This window comes from Asterias amurensis, chromosome 19 (genome assembly GCF_032118995.1).
Source record: "Asterias amurensis chromosome 19, ASM3211899v1".
NCBI classification, from domain to species: Eukaryota; Metazoa; Echinodermata; class Asteroidea; order Forcipulatida; family Asteriidae; genus Asterias; species Asterias amurensis.
In genome coordinates this window covers 7,402,620-7,419,561 of record NC_092666.1, presented here as the reverse complement: position 1 = coordinate 7,419,561, position 16,942 = coordinate 7,402,620, and the positions used below count along the sequence as shown (strand labels likewise).

General features: G+C 40.6%; 1 long non-coding RNA gene across 1 annotated transcript; it reads right to left on the bottom strand.

Annotated features, from left to right (window-relative positions):
• LOC139951559 (uncharacterized) lies at nt 1-1,851 on the bottom strand. The gene is made up of 3 exons (XR_011787798.1): nt 1,724-1,851; nt 1,217-1,348; nt 1-952 (listed from the first exon to the last, which is right to left on the bottom strand). It is a non-coding gene; the product is annotated as an uncharacterized lncRNA (long non-coding RNA).
• Between the last annotated feature and the right edge of the window lie 15,091 nt (nt 1,852-16,942).

Genomic DNA, 16,942 nt, shown 5'->3' with positions numbered 1-16,942 from the left:
TGACCTTTCACATTAAAAGCTTTATTCAGAGTTACCAACAACAAAGTATGGTGGCCACCATGTAAGCTACCCCAGAACAAATACCATGTAAACAATTAGACTAATAAATAATTGATAGACAGAATGACACATTACAAAAGTTACATTTTATATTTGATTCATTATTCAAATTAAGTAGTAACAATACAAAACTTAATGTCTAATAAACACTTAAACACACTCATTAAAACAAATTCTCTTTTTATTTGTTATGAATTTACTACAAATAAAATTATGTTGTTTCGTATTTTGTAATTAGCAAACTGCATTACAAATTAACTTAACTTGTTTCATGGTTGTAATGCGGTACTTCATTACGCACATGAAGCTTTTACATACTTGCAATAAGGTACTTTATTGCAAGCATGTTATAATTACATGATTGTAATGAAGTACCTCATTACAAACATGCAATTTTTGTATGTGAATACATGAACTTGTATAGTACCTCGATACAAGTTTATTATGTATTCTGTCTACATACTTGTAATGAAGTACCTCATTTCAAGTATGTTGACAATATTTCTAAAAGCACATATACTTCCAAGAATGAATTAAACAGGCCAACGAAATGTGAAATCTTCACAAATCTTTTTTTTTTATTGTAAGTGACATAATATCTAGCCTATGTGGCTCCATACTGCAGAAGGAAGGCTTCTTCATCACCATTCCACCTTGATCTTTCTTGTGCTTATTGCTTGATGTCATCCATCTAACGCCAACTTGGTCTGTCTCTTCGTCTCATTCGTGTACTTGGGTTCCATTCTGTTGACAATGTGTTCATCTGTTGTCATGACGCCTTAGATGAGGTGGTGATGATGATGTTGTATGCTATGCTGACTTTAAATGGTACGGCATAAGGTGGCTCAGCATCTTGATGTGTCCAACTCAAAGTTGTTCGACTGCGTTAGTCCTGTAATATGATCAAAAACCGAAAAATAAACCAGTTAGATTGCGACTTGGATTTAAAGATCGAAGATTTGTGCATAATAGTAACAATAATGGCTTTTTATAAAGCATGCATATCCCTCACTCAGTGACGCTCCTGGCCCTTTAACAGTATTCGTGCAAGGTAAATGGGACTAACTTTAATTATGAGACCCAAGAAATGTCAATTTTATGCACTTTAATTGACTTCTAAACTTGAAAGTCAAGCTTTACTTAAAAGACATCTTACCTTCATATTCCATTTGGGACCCTGGTATGTAGCTGCCTCAAGCCATGATGTATCTCTCTCTCTCTGTACTGTGCTGTCACATCTTCATGGTCCAGGTTGACGGGATGGCTGGAAAGCAGTCGTCACAATCATCTGAAAGAAAATTACAATGTACTACATAAGTACAAACCATATAAAGACATAGATCATCAGGGGCAAATTTCATAGAGATGCTTATAGGCAAAAAAAGGATCCAAGCATAAAATAATAGAGAACTGTTTTAGCAATATTTCTGCCTAAACAGCTCTATAAAATTGGTCCCAGATGATCATCACAGGACTACTGCTTAAAAAAATGCTTAAACTGACTTTTAAAGCACTTTTAAAGGCATTTATCGAAGAAAAGGAACCTTGTAGGGGATGGAACTTCCAACACCATTTGGGGGTCTAAACCAACATGTTTTCTACGAGGGACCAAGTGTTAAACCGAGAGCCCTTTAAATAACAAGATAATTTTCTAGCCATCTACCAATGTTTGATGTGCTTCAATCACATGGGATGATGGCTCGTAGTCAGGCACCCTCTGGGATGTGGCTCGTAGTCAGGCACCCTCTGGGATGTGGCTCGTAGTCAGGCACCCTCTGGGATGTGGCTCGTAGTCAGGCACCCTCTGGGATGTGGCTTGTAGTCAGGCACCCTCTGGGATGTGGCTTGTAGTCAGGCACCCTCTGGGATGTGGCTCGTAGTCAGGCACCCTCTGGGATGTGGCTTGTAGTCAGGCACTAAAAAGATTCACACAAAAAAACTTGGCTAGGGCAAGCACTTTTAAAGGCATTTATCGAAGGAAAGGAACCTTGTAGGGGATGGGACTTCCAACGCCATTTGGGGGTCTAAACCACCATGCTTTGTAAGAGGGACCAAGTTTTAAACCGAGACCCAATGAATTAACAAGATCATTTTCTAGCCATCTACCAATGTTTGATGTGCTTCAATCACATGGGATGATGTCCTTTAGGCAGGCACCCTCTGGGATGTGGCTTGTAGTCAGGCACCCTCTGGGATGTGGCTCGTAGTCAGGCACCCTCTGGGATGTGGCTCGTAGTCAGGCACCCTCTGCGATGTGGCTCGTAGTCAGGCACCCTCTGGGATGTGGCTTGTAGTCAGGCACCCTCTGGGATGTGGCTCGTAGTCAGGCACCCTCTGGGATGTGGCTTGTAGTCAGGCACCCTCTGGGATGTGGCTTGTAGTCAGGCACTAAAAAGATTTAAAAAAAATTCGGCTAGGACAAGCACTTTTAAAGGCATTTATCGAAGGAAAGGAACCTTGTAGGGGATGGGACTTCCAACACCATTTGGGGGTCTAAACCACCATGCTTTGTAAGATGGACCAAGTTTTAAACCGAGACCCAATGAATTAACAAGATCATTTTCTAGCCATCTACCAATGTTTGATGAGCTTCAATCACATGGGATGATGTCCTTTAGGCAGGCACCCTCTGGGATGTGGCTTGTAGTCAGGCACCCTCTGGGATGTGGCTCGTAGTCAGGCACCCTCTGGGATGTGGCTCGTATTCAGGCACCCTCTGGGATGTGGCTCGTAGTCAGGCACCCTCTGGGATGTGGCTCGTAGTCAGGCACTAAAAAGATCCACACAAAAAAACTTGGTTAGGGCAAGCACTTTTAAAGGCATACATCAACGGAAAGACACCATGTAGGGGATGGGACTTCCAACACCATTTGAGGGTCTAAACCAAAAAGTTTTCTAAGAGGGACCAAGTCTTAAACCGAGACCCCTTGAATTAACAAGATCATTTTCTAGCCATCTACCAATGTTTGATGTGCTTCAATCACATGGGATGATGTCCTTTAGGCAGGCACCCTCTGGGATGTGGCTTGTAGTCAGGCACCCTCTGGGATGTGGCTCGTAGTCAGGCACCCTCTGGGATGTGGCTCGTAGTCAGGCACCCTCTGCGATGTGGCTACAACTGCGACTACAACTGCGACTACAACTGCGACTACAACTGCGACTACAACTGCGACTACAACTGCGACTACAACTGCGACTACAACTGCGACTACAACTGCGACTACAACTGCGACTACAACTGCGACTACAACTGCGACTACAACTGCGACTACAACTGCGACTACAACTGCGACTACAACTGCGACTACAACTGCGACTACAACTGCGACTACAACTGCGACTACAACTGCGACTACAACTGCGACTACAACTGCGACTACAACTGCGACTACAACTGCGACTACAACTGCGACTACAACTGCGACTACAACTGCGACTACAACTGCGACTACAACTGCGACTACAACTGCGACTACAACTGCGACTACAACTGCGACTACAACTGCGACTACAACTGCGACTACAACTGCGACTACAACTGCGACTACAACTGCGACTACAACTGCGACTACAACTGCGACTACAACTGCGACTACAACTGCGACTACAACTGCGACTACAACTGCGACTACAACTGCGACTACAACTGCGACTACAACTGCGACTACAACTGCGACTACAACTGCGACTACAACTGCGACTACAACTGCGACTACAACTGCGACTACAACTGCGACTACAACTGCGACTACAACTGCGACTACAACTGCGACTACAACTGCGACTACAACTGCGACTACAACTGCGACTACAACTGCGACTACAACTGCGACTACAACTGCGACTACAACTGCGACTACAACTGCGACTACAACTGCGACTACAACTGCGACTACAACTGCGACTACAACTGCGACTACAACTGCGACTACAACTGCGACTACAACTGCGACTACAACTGCGACTACAACTGCGACTACAACTGCGACTACAACTGCGACTACAACTGCGACTACAACTGCGACTACAACTGCGACTACAACTGCGACTACAACTGCGACTACAACTGCGACTACAACTGCGACTACAACTGCGACTACAACTGCGACTACAACTGCGACTACAACTGCGACTACAACTGCGACTACAACTGCGACTACAACTGCGACTACAACTGCGACTACAACTGCGACTACAACTGCGACTACAACTGCGACTACAACTGCGACTACAACTGCGACTACAACTGCGACTACAACTGCGACTACAACTGCGACTACAACTGCGACTACAACTGCGACTACAACTGCGACTACAACTGCGACTACAACTGCGACTACAACTGCGACTACAACTGCGACTACAACTGCGACTACAACTGCGACTACAACTGCGACTACAACTGCGACTACAACTGCGACTACAACTGCGACTACAACTGCGACTACAACTGCGACTACAACTGCGACTACAACTGCGACTACAACTGCGACTACAACTGCGACTACAACTGCGACTACAACTGCGACTACAACTGCGACTACAACTGCGACTACAACTGCGACTACAACTGCGACTACAACTGCGACTACAACTGCGACTACAACTGCGACTACAACTGCGACTACAACTGCGACTACAACTGCGACTACAACTGCGACTACAACTGCGACTACAACTGCGACTACAACTGCGACTACAACTGCGACTACAACTGCGACTACAACTGCGACTACAACTGCGACTACAACTGCGACTACAACTGAGACTACAACTGAGACTACAACTGAGACTACAACTGAGACTACAACTGAGACTACAACTGAGACTACAACTGAGACTACAACTGAGACTACAACTGAGACTACAACTGAGACTACAACTGAGACTACAACTGAGACTACAACTGAGACTACAACTGAGACTACAACTGAGACTACAACTGAGACTACAACTGAGACTACAACTGAGACTACAACTGAGACTACAACTGCGACTACAACTGCGACTACAACTGCGACTACAACTGCGACTACAACTGCGACTACAACTGAGACTACAACTGAGACTACAACTGAGACTACAACTGAGACTACAACTGAGACTACAACTGAGACTACAACTGAGACTACAACTGAGACTACAACTGAGACTACAACTGAGACTACAACTGAGACTACAACTGAGACTACAACTGAGACTACAACTGAGACTACAACTGAGACTACAACTGAGACTACAACTGAGACTACAACTGAGACTACAACTGAGACTACAACTGAGACTACAACTGAGACTACAACTGAGACTACAACTGAGACTACAACTGCGACTACAACTGAGACTACAACTGAGACTACAACTGAGACTACAACTGAGACTACAACTGAGACTACAACTGAGACTACAACTGAGACTACAACTGAGACTACAACTGAGACTACAACTGAGACTACAACTGAGACTACAACTGAGACTACAACTGAGACTACAACTGAGACTACAACTGAGACTACAACTGAGACTACAACTGCGACTACAACTGCGACTACAACTGCGACTACAACTGCGACTACAACTGCGACTACAACTGAGACTACAACTGAGACTACAACTGAGACTACAACTGAGACTACAACTGAGACTACAACTGAGACTACAACTGAGACTACAACTGAGACTACAACTGAGACTACAACTGAGACTACAACTGAGACTACAACTGAGACTACAACTGAGACTACAACTGAGACTACAACTGAGACTACAACTGAGACTACAACTGAGACTACAACTGAGACTACAACTGAGACTACAACTGAGACTACAACTGAGACTACAACTGAGACTACAACTGAGACTACAACTGAGACTACAACTGAGACTACAACTGAGACTACAACTGAGACTACAACTGAGACTACAACTGAGACTACAACTGAGACTACAACTGAGACTACAACTGCGACTACAACTGCGACTACAACTGCGACTACAACTGCGACTACAACTGCGACTACAACTGAGACTACAACTGAGACTACAACTGAGACTACAACTGAGACTACAACTGAGACTACAACTGCGACTACAACTGCGACTACAACTGCGACTACAACTGCGACTACAACTGCGACTACAACTGCGACTACAACTGCGACTACAACTGCGACTACAACTGCGACTACAACTGCGACTACAACTGCGACTACAACTGGGACTACAACTGGGACTACAACTGGGACTACAACTGGGACTACAACTGGGACTACAACTGGGACTACAACTGGGACTACAACTGGGACTACAACTGGGACTACAACTGAGACTACAACTGAGACTACAACTGAGACTACAACTGGGACTACAACTGGGACTACAACTGGGACTACAACTGGAACTACAACTGGAACTACAACTGAAACTACAACTGAAACTACAACTGAAACTACAACTGAAACTACAACTGAAACTACAACTGAAACAGTACTCACAAAACATAGCACAGCAAAGCAAAGCAAAACAGCACAGCACACAGATCCACCAACAAGCACTTCCAACCGCGACATATTGACGAGTCACTCAACCGTGCTGTGTGCAGGTTTCGTAGCAGAAATTTCCACTCAATCACGTGCTTACTTGAGAAGAACTATTCACAACTGGGCTATTCACATTCTAATTAGCCAAGGAGCATGCAAGCCCCACACCAAATATAACAAAGAAATTGGATCACAAAAGCGCTCTTCTTAATCAATACGATCTTATAGCAGTAGCGATCAATGGAATCTTCACGGGCTTTTACTTTCTGAGTTATAATTGGTCAGCTATGAAATGATGTAAGAAGTCATACATCCATGGGCTAGTTCCATAAGCTGTTAAAGGCACTATTTGTAATTACTAAAAAAGATGATTTTTTAGCATTTCCCCCCCGGAAAGTAGACAATCTGACGTGAAATGAAAGTAAAAAAAATAATTACTCACTAATAAGCCTCCAAAAGCACAAAAGTGCGCTCACTTTAGGCAGAATTGCTCCCAAATTCTCGAGACTAAAGATTTGCATAAAAACGAGTATTAATCAAAGACGTTTACTTTACGTCAGATTTTTGCAAAGTTCTTTTTTTTCGCACCATGACTAGAACCACGCACCCAAAATACCCCCTTGCGAAATCCCTATTCAAGGCCTGCGCAAAAAGGGCAGCAAAAAAGCTACTCCTTACCCTAAGGGAAAAAGGCTCAAAACGTACGTTTTTCTTCAAACAATGACACTACACGGAGGTCCATATCGTATCCAAGACATTATTGAATTCGCACATACTATACACCAACGGAAAGCGCTAATCATGGGCTACAGTTTCATGTTTTTGGTTTGTGTCTGTGGCTTGGATCTAAGCGATGCAAGCCGACAAAGGAGGGAGCCATTTTCGGCCATTTTGGTCAAGTTTGAAAACGCCAGGCAACGGGGTGCCGAAAATGGTTGGCATACAAGTTCGCTCAGAGTCTGTGAACTTGACCATTATTCCTGAACTTGGTAGGCTAGAGAAATAATCAGGGTACCTGTGTGTGGCTTGAATAATACCACATCCGATAATCAACTTGATGAGACCCTACATCAACTCCGTGGTGCTCAAAAAGTGTTTGAGCAAGCCTACTCCGAATGGTTGGCACGAAGAGTGTTTTCCGGACGTCAATATTAGCCGTTCTGGAGAGAAATTCAAAGTACAAAGCTTATTTTGAACCCGAAGAATATTGTTGATCCACACATACTATAAACCAGAGGAAAGCCCCATTCAAGGGCTACACGTTTATAATTGTTTCGTGTCTGACACATAAATCTGCGCAACAAGGGCGGCGAAAAAGCTACCCCTCACCCTAAGGGAGAAAAAGGCTAAAAAAGTAAGTTTTTCTCCAAATAATGACACTACACGGAGGCCCATATCATATCCAATACATTATTGGATTCGCACATACGATACACCAACGGAAAGCGTAAATCATGGGTTACAGTTTCATGTTTTTGTTTTGTGTCTGTGGCTTGGATCTAAGCGATGCAAGCCGACAAAAGAGGGAGCCATTTTCGGCCATTTTGGGCAAGTTTGAAAATGCCAGGCAACGGGCTGCCGAAAATGGTTGGCATACAAGTTCGCTCAGAGTCTGTGAACTTGACCATTGTTCCTGAACTTGGTAGGCTAGAGAAATAATCAGGGTACCTGTGTTTGGCTTGAATAATACCGCATCCGATAATCAACTTGCGGAGACCCTCCATCAACTCCGTGGTGCTCTAAAAAACGTTTGAGCAAGCCTACTCCGAATGGTTGGCACGAAGAGTGTTTTCCGGACGTCAATATTAGCCATTCTGGAGAGAAATTCAAAGTACAAAGGTTATTTTGAACCCGAAAAATATTGTTGATCCACACATAATATACACCAGAGGAAAGCCCTATTCAAGGGCTACACGTTTATAATTGTTTCGTGTCTGACGCATAAATCTGCGCAACAAGGGCGGCGAAAAAGCTAACCCTCACCCTAAGGGAGAAAAAGGCTAAAAAAAGTAAGTTTTTCTCCAAATAATGACACTACACGGAGGCCCATATCATATCCAAGACATTATACAATTCGCACATACTATACACCAACGGTCGCGCTAATCATGGGCTACAGTTTCATGTCTTTGGTTTGTGTCTGTGGCTTGGATCTAAGCGATGCAAGCCGACAAAGGAGGGAGCCATTTTCGGCCATTTTGGTCAAGTTTGAAAACGCCAGGCAACGGGGTGCCGAAAATGGTTGGCATACAAGTTCGCTCAGAGTCTGTGAACTTGACCATTATTCCTGAACTTGGTAGGCTAGAGAAATAATCAGGGTACCTGTGTGTGGCTTGAATAATACCACATCCGATAATCAACTTGATGAGACCCTACATCAACTCCGTGGTGCTCAAAAAGTGTTTGAGCAAGCCTACTCCGAATGGTTGGCACGAAGAGTGTTTTCCGGACGTCAATATTAGCCGTTCTGGAGAGAAATTCAAAGTACAAAGCTTATTTTGAACCCGAAGAATATTGTTGATCCACACATACTATAAACCAGAGGAAAGCCCTATTCAAGGGCTACACGTTTATAATTGTTTCGTGTCTGACGCATAAATCTGCGCAACACGGGCGGCGAAAAAGCTACCCCTCACCCTAAGGGAGAAAAAGGCTAAAAAAGTAAGTTTTTCTCCAAATAATGACACTACACGGAGGCCCATATAATATCCAATACATTATTTGATTCGCACATACTATACACCAACGGAAAGCGTAAATCATTGGCTACAGTTTAGTGTTTTTGTTTTGTGTCTGTGGCTTGGATCTAAGCGATGCAAGCCAAAAAAGGACGCCTACTTTTGGCCAATATTTTCAATTCTATTTGAACATTCTTAGGCCCAGATAGTAGTACAATTAAGAAAACTTTCACCTCAAATTTTAATGCAAACGTTTCTTGAAACTTAAAAATACAAAGCATAGAAAATGTATACAAGTTTAGAAATATTGGAAACTTGCACAAGTTCAAATTGCCGTTTTCGCCTGTTATTTCCACTAGTTTATGTGTGCACACGCCCTGATAGTTGTTTAATAGACCGATTCACTAAGCTCCGCCCAACTGCGTATTGACCAATCACAAAGCAACGAAGGTCCGACATGTGTGCGCGTATCTTGGTGCGCGCGGCAGAGTTCTGCAGAAAAGCATTGGAGAGCCCCACGTGTTCTTGATCACACGTGCGTCGTGAGCGGTGCCTTCTGGATCGGTCTATTGATATCACTGTCACACTGAATTTGCATGCAATTGTCTCTTGAAACTAACCCTACCAAATAAAGCATCTAAGGTGACAATAAAGTGAAACTAAATTTGTTTAATTTAAGTTACTTGCGTTTAATGCCTAACAAGAAATCGAGACTGCTTTAATTTATGTCTGTCGCCTTGGACCGGTCACCACTGGAACGGAAGATATTAGAGAGGGGTTGCAAAAGTATTATCTCTAGCAGGGTTATGGGGGTTTAAGTATTTTTTGGGACTGAACTTAGTTTATTAAGTATTACGTCACGTATTACAATGCACTAAATGTTATTGAAATAATTATGTCACTTGCGCTTTAAATTATGCTGGACACCTTAGACTGGGCACCACTAGGTAAGGCTGTCAACCTCCCTAACATCTACTGACCTTGTGTGGTCAGGCCTTAAAAAGGTGCACTCATTATTGCAAGCATTTGTAGGGGCTTGTTACGCACGTAATCTTAATTAAAAAAATTTAATTAAATTATACTGGAACCCCCATGACAGGGCTAGGGATAAAAAATTTGTAAAGTTTGGAACCTCATTAAAGGAACACGTTGCCTTAGATCGGACGAGTTGGTCTATGAACAGCGTTTGAAACCGTTTGCATATGGTTAGAAAGATGTTTTAAAAGTAGAATATAATGATCCACACAAGTATCACTCAAAATTGCACGGTTTTCATTTTACGTCGTGAACTAACTCGGTCGACTATTTATGGGAGTCAAAGTTTTGACTCCCATAAATGGCCGACCGTGTTTATCGACGAGGTAAAACGAAAACCACTCAATTTTGAGGCATATTTGTGTAGATCATTGTATTCTACTTTTACAACATCTTTCTAACCATAACAAGCGGTTACAGGACGCTTTTCAAAGACCAACTCGACCGATCCAAGGCAACGTGTTCCTTTAACATTTTCAACCTAGGGTGCTAAGTCCAAGACGTCAAACATAATTTAAAGACGCAGTCATTATTGCATTACTTGTTAGTGCATAATACGCGCGTAACTCTAAATGTACAAATTCAATTAAAATGTATTTGCATTTGTGATACCTCGAATATGGTTGATACATTATTCGGGAGGGTTACCTTGTTTCAAGAGACATATGACAAGATATCAATTATTGTGGAACTATCAGGGCGTGTACACACATACACATAGTGAAAAACAGGCGAAAACAGACAATTTTGAATTCATGCAGTTATGACTATGTTTCGTGGTTCCTTTTTTTCTACGTGATACATTGTTTTGGGTTGTTTCAAAATTGATTTCAAAATTTGAAGTGAAAATGATATAACTTTGACTACTACCAGGGATACATACATACATTAATGTACCTAGAGGCAAAATGGCAACTTGAAATTTCACAAACAATGCATATTTTACCTGCTTGCTTTTTTCTACTTTTTCGATGTGGTGTTGCAATTTCGTCTACAGGTCAAGTCATTTTTGGGGGGCCTTTAAAGACTAGACTATTTGGCGTATAACGGGCTGAACTGTAATCTTCTAGCGCCTCCTTTGCTTTAAAAAAAACACCTGGTAATGCTTCGATGAACTAGGAATGGTAGATCTGTATAGGACTCTTTGTACTGTAAATCCGTACACTATATTTAATAATACGAAAGTATATGGCCGCCAGGTCTATAGGTATGGCAACTATTACCGCGCTGTTGCATTCTTGCAGCCAACGCTAAGTCCTCCCACCGAACAAAACTCAACTTTTATTCGCCTTTGCTTTGCGTATAGGCATCAAATAGGGTTCTGTATCGGGCGACATAACAATTACACCGACACATCAGTTTCATTACCTCGTAAAAGATGACAGTTTGCAGAAAGTGTCCTGTAGCCATCTTGGCATCTACGGTCTTCTTAGCTCCAATTCTTTCTTGGATGCCTCCTCTGATACTAAAACTCTCTGTCTGTCCTCTGAGGAAATGCTGGTTTTTCTCCCATCTCTCGAGACGTTGGATGATGGTTATCCGACCAGATTTGCTTGTATCAGTTTTCCCAACCGAATTTCCAACTGTCCGCAGAAATGAAAACGGTGCTATTTTCTCGCTATTGTTAGCTGTTGTGCCTCTCCCCGCTCAAAGCTCTTTAAATCTTACATCAGCCTCGTTTGATGTTGCGTTTGTGATCGACTGGAGCTTTCAGTCGAAATAATGCTGTTTCGAATGGCAAGTCAGTGTAAACCCCAGTCGGCTCCACTTTTTTATACATCGTTTCTCGATAGTACTGATTTACTATAATGTAAGGTATTGACATGTATCCTATGGCGTATAGCGGCCTGACCTAAATTTTCTAGCGCCACTTCTATACAGGGTTATGCTTCATTGAACTAGGAATGTCAACTATTTCCTTGACTTGTTATTGGAATAAATGGATGATGCAAGATTCTCTGTATAACAACGGGACAAACTTTAAGATGTCCCACAGCTTTCATGAGCAGTTGGCAATGCACCATTTCGTTTTAAGATTAACCATGGTGGAAGGATGGTTTAATAAATATGAGTACCGAGTACTGAGTAGGCATATGTACAGTGCTAACACACGTCGGTGTGTGTGTGTAAAAAACAAAATGAATATTCTTTATCCCCGATGCAAATTTAACATTAATAAATCGTTCGCAGTACCCGCTGCTAAAACATAATATCCGAACTGCCTCTAGTGTAGCCACCGGGCAATCTATGTGGTTTAGTTGGTATGACACTGCTCTAGAATTTCAAGGGTCGTGGGTTCCAATCTCACCCGAGTAATATGCCTGTGATTTTACAAGTACTTAGTTTACAAGGTTATTAAACACATCTGTGTGTAACTGTAAAAATCCTCATGTCGCGCACCTTACTTTGGTGGATCTGGAACCTGAGATCCGATCTGGACCCAATCTCATAAATACCACGATAGCCACAATATGCAAACTTCTTTTGCTAACAATCTGTTTCTGCTAAGCAATACTTTTATGTGCTTACGTTTTTTTGTATTCCTGCATGCCTACGAAATTGGTCCCAGTATGTAGCTGCTTTAAGGCAGTGGACACTATTGGTAATTACTCAAAATTTCTTATCCTACCTCCATGCTCAAAATAATTGTTGGCATAAAACCTATCTTTGTGACGAGTAATGGGGAGAGGTTGATTGTATAAAACATTGTGAGAAACGGCAATAAGGTTCATGGTTAATGATGTTTTTATCCAGATTGAACCATTTTTAACCATAATATTGAGGATATGGTGCACTTATTGTGTCAACTAGCCATAAGTTTTTCAATTTTGGAAAAAAGTAAGTAAGAACAAGCTTTTTATTAAAACTTAATATTGATCTTCTGAATATAATATCATGTTTGGTTACAATTTGTTTAAAGGCGCTTGACACGTTTGGTAGGTGTTTATCAACATACGCATAACATACATGTAACAAACCAGTGAAAATTCGAACTCTTTGTCGTCAATGTTGCGAGAGAATAATGGAGGAAACAACACTCTTGTCGCACAAGTTGTGTGCTTTCAGATGCTTGAATTCAAGACAACTTCATTGCTCGTTACCAAGTAAGTTGTTATTTTTGTTTACAATTATTTTGAATAATTGCCAGTAGTGCCGTGAGCTTTTAACCAAGATTTGTTTAAAAAGTAATTGATTTTCTTAGGCGAGCAATACATTTATACTGATTTAGAATTGACCCAATCTCTCAATCATTCAAGACAAATTATGGAGAGACTGGAAATTAATCAGACTAAATGCTTTTATAGTAAGTGGTCTTTGATAAGGAATCAAATCAAACCCTCTCCTACAATATTTTACTTTGTATCCAAGTGGTCGTTGTTGTTAAATTAGTTCCAAATTTATTTAGCTTATTTTCTTTCTGTCTCTCTTCTCTCATATTGACGGAAATTCTCCATGTTACTTCACAGAAGAAGAGATCTCAAGAATTACCTCCTGTACACATTGGTGAGACCCGGGTCTCATGTAGTGGTGCAGTGAGGGATCTTGGGGTGACACTAGACAGCCATCTATCTCTACGCCAGCATCTGAACATAGTATGTCGCAAAGCCTCATTCGCACTTTATAGAATCGGCAAAGTGCGCCATCTTCTCGATAAGCAAACTACAGAGATTCTGGTCCACTCATTTGTAAGCTCCCTTCTGGATAACTGCAGCTCTCTCTTGTTTGACATTCCCCAAAAAGACATAGCTAAACTTCAACGTATCCAGAATTCCGCTGCCCGTCTGGTCTCACGTTCTACTAAGCGCAAACACATCACTCCGGTTCTGAAAGAATTACACTGGCTTCCCATCTCTTTTAGAATTCAATACAAGCTCCTCATCACTACGTTTAAAGCAATCCATAGAACATGCCCTAGCTACCTGTCTGACCTCATCATTCCTTATGTACCAGCCCGTCCACTCCGTTCATCATCACAACATCTTCTCACCATACCACCCGTTCGAACTAAATCCTTCGGTTCAAGGACTTTCTCTAGTGCCGCCCCCCAACTTTGGAACTCTCTTCCTGGCTACATCCGCTCTCCACAGAGCATGGAACAATTCAAAACTCTGCTCAAATCCCATTTGTTTTCTATTGCCTTCTGTTCAGTTTAATCCTTTCGTTTGCATTTTGTTAGCGTATTTTTTTTTATTGGTTGCTTTATTGTTTGCCTTTTGTTTTTTGTTAAGCGCATTGGTATTTCTTTCAGTTATGAAATGCGCTATATAAGAATTAGCTATTATTATTATTATTATTATTATTATTATTATTATTATTGTTTATTTGTTTTTATTTGTTTTTATTGTTTTTTTGTATTCAGTGTTGTTTTGCAAAAAAAACTATTAAGATAACTTTTTGGTAAAGTAAGTTGTTATTTTTTTTACAATTATTTTGAATAATTGCCAGTAGTGTCGTGAGCTTTTAAACAAGATTTGTTTAAAATGTAATTGATCTTCTTACGCGAGCAATACGTTTATACCGATTTAGAATTGACCCAATCTCTCAATCTTTCAAGACAAATTATGGAGACCCTGGAAATTATTCAGAAAGACTGAATGCTTTTATAGTAAGTGGTCTTTGACAAAGAATGAAATCAAAACCCTCTTCTACAATATTTTGCTTTGTATCCAATCTTCTTTGTTGTTAAATTATTTCCAAATTTATTTAGCTTAGTTTTTTCTCTCTCTCTCCTATTGTTTATTTATTTATTTGTTTATTTTTATTTGTGAACAAAAAATATTAAGATAACTTTTTGGTTGCTTAAAGGCAGTGGACACTTTTGGTAATTACTCAAAATAATTATTAGCATAAAAGCTTACTTGGTGACAAATAATGGGAACAGGTTGATAGTATTAAACATTGTGAGAAACGGCTCCCTCTGAAGTAATGCAGTTTTCGGAATAGAAGTAATTTTCCATGAATTTGATTTCGAGACCTCAGATTTAGAATTTGAGGTCTCGAAATCAAGCATCTGATAGCACACAACTTCCTGTGACAAGGGTGTTTTCTTTTTCATTATTATCTTCAACTTCGGCGACCGATTGAGCTCAAATTTTCACAGCTTTGTTAATTAATGCATATAATGTTGAGATACACCAACTGTGAAGAGAAGTCTTTAGAAATTACCATTAGTGTCCACTGCCTTTAACTAAAACAAAAACGAAACAAGAAACGAGAATGTCCAAAATTACAGACACCTAGGTAGCACCATATCGACTCGTAAAACAAGAAGTATTATTCGAGTTTACAGATCACACTTAAAGCTTAATTCACACGAGAGCACTTTTAGCAAGGGTCCATTGCTAAATTGTAGCATGGTTGTTAAATTTTACAAAGATGTAGTCATGTGAAAGGACAACAATTTGTTTCTACTGCCCAAGTGTTCTTGCGAAATTTTGTTAAACATTGCTACAGTTTACAACCATGCTAAAATTAAGCAAGGGACCCCAGTTAAACAGAACGTAGACCAAGAACTTGGACAGTAAAATTTACCGATCAGAATGATTTCAGTGATTTGTTTTCAGTCCTTTCCTGCATACAAGATACAAGGCACTTGGCATGTAAGGAAAAATCAACCAAATAAATGTGGCGGTTCAACAATATACATTAAAAGCCTACCACCATATCAATTGTTTGTTAAAATTAAATTCATGATTCTCACTTCTAAGATACCAAATAAGCCACACAGATAGATTTAATGTGATTTGGTGTCTACCTTAAAGCTCAGATACACGGCATCCTATACGCAGGAGAAAATGGTTATTTGAGTGTGAAACAATATCAGGGTGATAGTATAATAGTGAAAGTGGCCTTTGAATAAAAGTTTTTTTATCTAAGACTTATAAGAACATGCCTAAGTTTATAACCCAAGAGGGGTTGTGGCCCAAAGATTAAAAGTAACATTTAAACCCGTTTTTTAAACTGGTTAAAAACTTACTTTATTTACAGAGTTAAAACAGAGACTTGGCATTTGGCATCTTGTAAATGGCAAGACACTCAGCAGATCAAGCCAGAAATACAATCTTATTACATACATTTCAATGCATAAAGACGGAGGACAAGTTGCATCAAACATTATTAAACTAGCCTCTACATTTGAAATGTTCAAAGGCACTGGACACATTTGGTTATTGTCAAAGACCAGTTTTCTCATTGGTGTATCTCAAAATATGCTTTAAATAACAAACCTGTCAAGATTTGAAATCAACTGGTCATCGAGCTTGCAAGATTATAATGAAAGAAAAAAACACCCTTGTCGCAAAAGTTTCGAGACATCAGCTGATAACTCAGCTGAGGTCTTGAATTCAATGCAAATGTTTTTGCGAGAAATTACATCTTTCTAAAAAACTACGTTACTTCAGAGAGATCCGTTTCTCACAATGTTTTATACCATAAACAGCTCTCCATTACTAACAATTATTTTAGGTAATTGCCGTTAGTGTCCAGTGCCTTTAATAAAACAGAAAAAAGTTGAATTAAATACATTGATTAATTTCTTCAAATAAAAAATGACCCTAGCAGGACTGAATAGAAAGTTTGGTTGCAATTTTCAATCCAACCTTGTCAAAAAAAAGCAGTGAACACATTTTG